The following is a 5,909-nucleotide window of genomic DNA, read 5'->3' as shown; positions in this document are numbered from 1 at the left end:
GAAGTATGGCACTCCTGAAATTTCTCTCTGCTTTTTGGGACAATTTCCTCCTTCATGATGCAGTTTTTATAACTGCGGCAATCCACCTGATTATTAATTTCTTTTCAATAAACCCTTTCCTTTCTCACGCCTAAAAATGTAGCTTTTGTGAGCCACAGCCTACCGCCTGTGCCCAGCTCCTCTTAAGCTTCACTGCTGAACCAAAGTGAACCAGCGCTCGGGTTAAATGCTGTCTCAGCTTACCCATACCTTCTCCAGTATGAATTTCCTTTATCCTTTAATTATTCCATGGAGCTCCAAACCAGCAGTGNCTCTTCCAAAAATCCTTTGCCGTTTCTCAGTCCCGAGTTGGTTTGCCAAATGTTGTGTCCGGCCAGCAGANCACAGCCTGGGTTCTAGCCTGGAAAGGCATTTTGGAAACCTGGAAGAGAAGAGGGGCTAGGCAGTGAGAGAAAGAATTGCAGCTAAGACAGCATTCTGATCAAAGCTCAATTTTACTTTTTCACACACTCAGTTATAAAGGAAGGGGGAGGGAACCTGATTTCCCACCAAACAATCTCGGGATCCAGTAGCAGGATGAACACATGTGTGGCTCCAAGCAGCAAAGTGACAGGGTCCAGCAGTAGGCGTGGCAGGACGAATGAGCAGGAAGCTCCACCCTTGAGCAAGCAGGTTCCAGGCTGGGGAAAGGGAGACTACAATAGACATGACATTTCTACTAACATCCCTCATAGTCAAGGTTCAAAGAATATGATACAAGAGGGTTTTATGAATAATTTACTGCTGCTAAAAAAGGAAGGAAGATGGTGAAATGCTGATTTCTTCACCATATGTGGCTGATGGAAACATCTCCCTGATGACTATGTTAAACATTTCATTATTTGCTTCTCAGCCATTTGATATTACTCAGGTAAGAACTCATTCTTTAGATTTATACCCCATTTTTAAAGGGGTTATTTGGTTCTCTGGATTCTAACTTCTTGAGTTCTTTGTATGTATTGGATATTAGCCCTCTATCAGATGTAGGATTGGTAAAACTCTTTTCCCGATCTGTTGCTTGCCATTTTGTCCTATTGACAGCTGCCTTTGCCTTACTGAATTTTGATAATTTTATGATGTCCTGTTTTTCAATTTTTGATCTTAGAGCATAAGCCATCAGTGTTGTTTTCAGGAAATTTCCCCCTGTGCCCATGTGTTTAAGGCCCTTTCCCCACATTCTCTTCTATTAGTTTCAGTGTACCTGGTTTTATTTGGAGGTCCTTGATCCACTTGGACTTGAGCTTTGTGCAATGATATAAAAATGAATTGATTTTCATATTTCTACAGGCTTACCTACAGTTGACCCAGCACCATTAGTTGAAAATGGTGTCTTTTTTCCACTGAATGGTTTTAGATCCTTTGTAAAAGATCAAGTGACAATATGTGTGGATATTTTGAATTCCAGATCTTTCAATGACTTTTATCATGAAGGGGTTTTGAATTTTGACAAATGCTTTCTTAACATCTAATGAGATGATGTTCTGTTCTTTGTTTGTTTGTTTTCTGATTTCATTTATTTAGTGGATTACAATAATGGATTTCCATATATTGAAGCATCCCTCCATCTCTAGGCTGTTGGTTCACCACAACAAGTGAAAAAGGGTAAGATCAAAAACATAGGTGACAGTAGATACTGGTGAAGATGTGGAGAAAGAGAAACACTTTTCCATTACAAGCGGGTATACACGCTCTGGAAATCAGTCTGGCAGTTCCTCAAAATATTGGAGATAGTACTACTTGAGGGCCCAGCTATGCCACTCCTGGGCATATACACAAAAGATTCTCCAACATAAAAAATTACACATTCTCCATGATGTTCATAGTAGCCTTATTTATAATAACTAGAACCTGGGAAGAACCTAGATGTCCTTCAACAGAAGAATGGATACAAAAAAAATGCCATACATTTACACGATGGAGAACTACTCAATAACTAAAAACAATTACTCCATCAAATTCTTAAGCAAATAGATTGAACTAGAAAATATCCTGAGTGAGGGAGCACAGTCACAAAATAACACGCATCGTATGCACTCACTAATAAGTGGATATTAGCCCAAAATCTTGGAATACCCAAGACCTCATTTCCAGACCATATGAAGCTCAAGAGGATGACCAAAGTGTGGATGTTTCAGTCCTTCTTAGAAAAAAGAACAAAATACTCATGGGAGGTAAATAATGAGAGGGAATTGGGAAGAAGAGAGGAGGAGGAGGGGGGGGGGAAATTGGGCAGAATCAGGATGATAGGAGATGGGGATGATATACAGAGGGTCAAGAATTTGAACAGATATATGTAGTAGTGGGAGATGGGGAACTGGGGTAGCCACCAGCAAGCCCCAGATGTCAACAAAGCAAGAGGCTTCCAGGATTCAACAGCCATGAGATGAGCTTAAGTCCCCAACACAGGAGAGGAAGAACCCATAGAGACCATACCAAAAGGTTAGGCATGGCCCTCTGTTAGAGGATGGGGCCAATAACTTAACTGCAAATTTTCAACCCAGAATGGCTCTTGTCTAAAGGAAAACCAGCGACAAATTTGGAGCAGAAACTGAAGGAAAGACCATACAGAGACTGCCCCACCTGGGTATTGATCCCATATACAGACATCAAAAGGAGACTTTATTGCAGATGCCAAGAAGTGCTTGTTGACAAGAACTTGTTAATACTATCTCTTGAGAGTCTCTGCAACAGCCTGAGAAATACAAAGGCAGATGCTCACAGCCAGCCATTGGACTGAGCACAGGTACCCCAATGGAGGAGTTAGAGAAAGGACTGAAGAAGCTGAAGGGGTTTGCAACCCCATAGTAAGAAGAAAAATCTCAACCAACCAGACCCCCCCCCAAAACTCCTACGTGCTAAACAACCAAGCAACTAGTACACATGGAGGAACATTTGGCTCTAACCTCATATGTAGAACAGAATAGCATTGTCTGGAATCAAGAGGAGTAGAGATCCTCAACAAATGAAGGCTCAATTCCATAGTGTAGGGGAATTCCAGGACAGTGAGGAGCATATAGGTTGTTTTGAGGGGGAGCACCCTCATAGAAACAGGTGGCAAGAAGATGTGATGGGGGTTCTAGAGGGAAAACTGGGAAAGGGGATAACATTTGAAATGTAAATACATACAATATCTAATAAAAACAAGAAAACATTATCTCATAGCAGCTTGTGTTATATGCACATTACCTGCAGGATATCAAGTCTCACAAAATTGCAGCATTTTCAGCAGGAGTTCTAGTCCCAAGCCCAACATATTATAAAGAAGTTATTACTTACTGTGTGCTAACTGAGTAAGTTTCAACCTCTCTTAGGAATGTGGCCATTGGTCAGTGCCTCTTTTCTCACAGATGATCCAAGAGCCATACATATATTGGCTTTAAATTTTCTGTAAATCGATATTAACATCATTAAAAACTGAAAACAGTAACCACAGCTCCCTGGGACTAAACCACCAATTAAAGAAAACACATGGTGCTACTCATGGCTCTAACTGCATATGTAGCAGAGGATGGCCTAGTCAGTCATCAATGGGAAGAGAGGCCCTTAGTCCTGTGAAGGCTCTATGCCCCAATGTAGGGGGATGCCAGGACCAGGAAAAAGGATTGAGTGCATTGGGGAGCAGCGGGAGGGGGAGAGATAGGGATTTTCAGAGGGAAAACAAAAAAAGAGAATAACCTTTGAAATGTAAATAAAGAAAATATCTAATAAAAAATAAATAGAAAAAACTGAAAGCAGAAAACCTATAATTCAGAGGGATATAATTACTGCTATTAGGATGATTTAGAGAGAAAGTTACTTGTGAATGTATATGATTGAAACACACTACATTAATATATGAAATATTTCTTTAGATAAACACAGTATTTTTATGATCAAAAACATAAAGTTAGAATTCTTTCTTAGGACCATTTTCATTTCTATGTAGTCATACATGCTATGAAGCATACCCATAACAATGCCTTGAAGCTACAAGTAACCAATAAATAAGTGACCTCTGCTTAAACCCGCACAGGAATCCTGAAGATGGATCCTCACTTACTGAGACAGTTCAGGGATCTTGTACCTAAACTTGATTATGCCAATGATTCCAGCTCCTGTGGAAGTGAGTAGAAGGCTTGGAATGTGTTTCTCAATGGATTCTTCCTCAAAAGCTTTACGCATTTCCTACAAAAAGTACAATATACTTACATGTTATTTTAGATATTTTTATGATAACTATGAGTCCTATAAAATTGTTTCAATGGACATTTACAATTATTTTACTTTATTGTGTAAATACCTCAATAAATCATTATAATTGAATATATTAATTTATGACTACCTAATATATATAGAAATTTGAAAAAAGAAATTTTAGGAATCCATGATTAGAATACAGGCTCCAATGGCTGATCAAAGCTGATTCTGAATCCTGCACTCTGGAAGTGACTCCCATCTGAGCCAGTAACCTTTTGCAATGGTGCAGAGAGATGCTTGCATTGCTCTGTGGTAGAACTAGCTAATATGACCTATATCCTGCCTAATGAAATATTGAAATGAGAAGATGGTAAGACCTGAGTAAGAGGTCAAATTCAGTGCCTGTTTACAATCCACAGAATTCTACATGTGTCTAATCATATCTTTAAATTCAGGTTCCTCTCATAGCTGAATTATTTGGGTGTGACACTCATTGTTTAAAAGTATATGTGTATTTCTTGTGTTCATTCTTCTTCTCATTTTGTCTTCTGATCTGTTTTGTGGGTATTATTCATGGCGTTATTTCTTTTTTGAGAGAGAGGTGGGAGAAGACATGGATTTAGTTGAGCACAGAGGTAGGAAAGTGAGTTAAAGTGAAATTTTATGAAATGAAAAAAGAAGCAAAGCACCTCATGTTGCCATGATTTAAGAGTATCCAGTCCCGCGGGATTCAGTTGTTCATGGGTACAATGGGGACCGCAAACCTGGAAGGAAAAGGAGAAACAGGAGACCAAGAAGATGGTACCTATCAAGGTCTCGTTTATTAGGCTGAGGTGCCTTGTTTTTAAAGCATACATCCTGACGAATAGTGGAGGGGTCAAGGGGGAATTTTACAAAGAACAAAGAAGGGGGCATCTGCTGATATAGGGGGCCGAAGTCAGGTGGCAGGCAGCAGGCACTCTACATCTTATCTCTGGAACATAGATCATCCTTGACAGTCTTGGGTGTCAGACTGGGCTCAGGCGTGACTCATGTCCTTGGATGGCATGGGAGTTCAGGAAGAGATAGGGAAGAGGGGACTATAATTCAGCTTTTACAGCTTCAGGTGCCAGGAAGGGAATAGGGAGGGGGGATGATAACCAGCTCCTAGCACGAGGCCATTTGGCCTGTCTGGGAGATTGTGAAGGGCTTGCTTTCTCACGGGATGGTCTCTGACATCTCCCCCTTCTGAATTAAATTTAATAAGACCACACTTAACTGAGGTGATCAAATAATCTTCTCATCCTTAGAGGAGTGGGCATTACCATGGCTGGGGGGGACATTGACCCGATTCCTCCTGTGGGTGCTGTCACGACCCACACTTGTTGCTATTGGTATCTTTTGGGAAGGGGAGGCAGAGCCTTAGAATTCTTTACTTGCAACTGAAACTAGATACCAACCTCCATCCAAACCGGGTTTGTCTCTCAGGGAACTCAGAAATGGTCTATTTGGACCTTCCCCTGCAAAGCTTAGCTTGCACCCATGCTGGGCCCATACAGGATTCGTATTATCACGAACCAGCATGAACAGTTCTGAGTTCTGTGCAGCTCCCATAGGAGAATTGTCAACCTCAGACTCAGTAAGGACCCTACAAGAATTATGCCAATTGTAACACCACAATTTGTGGCTCTTAAGCTATAATAGGAGCTGAAGGT

The sequence above is a fragment of the Mus caroli genome, chromosome 3, assembly GCF_900094665.2.
Source record: "Mus caroli chromosome 3, CAROLI_EIJ_v1.1, whole genome shotgun sequence".
NCBI classification, from domain to species: Eukaryota; Metazoa; Chordata; class Mammalia; order Rodentia; family Muridae; genus Mus; species Mus caroli.
The sequence above is the reverse complement of the archived record's forward strand: the minus strand, read 5'-3'. Positions refer to the sequence as shown.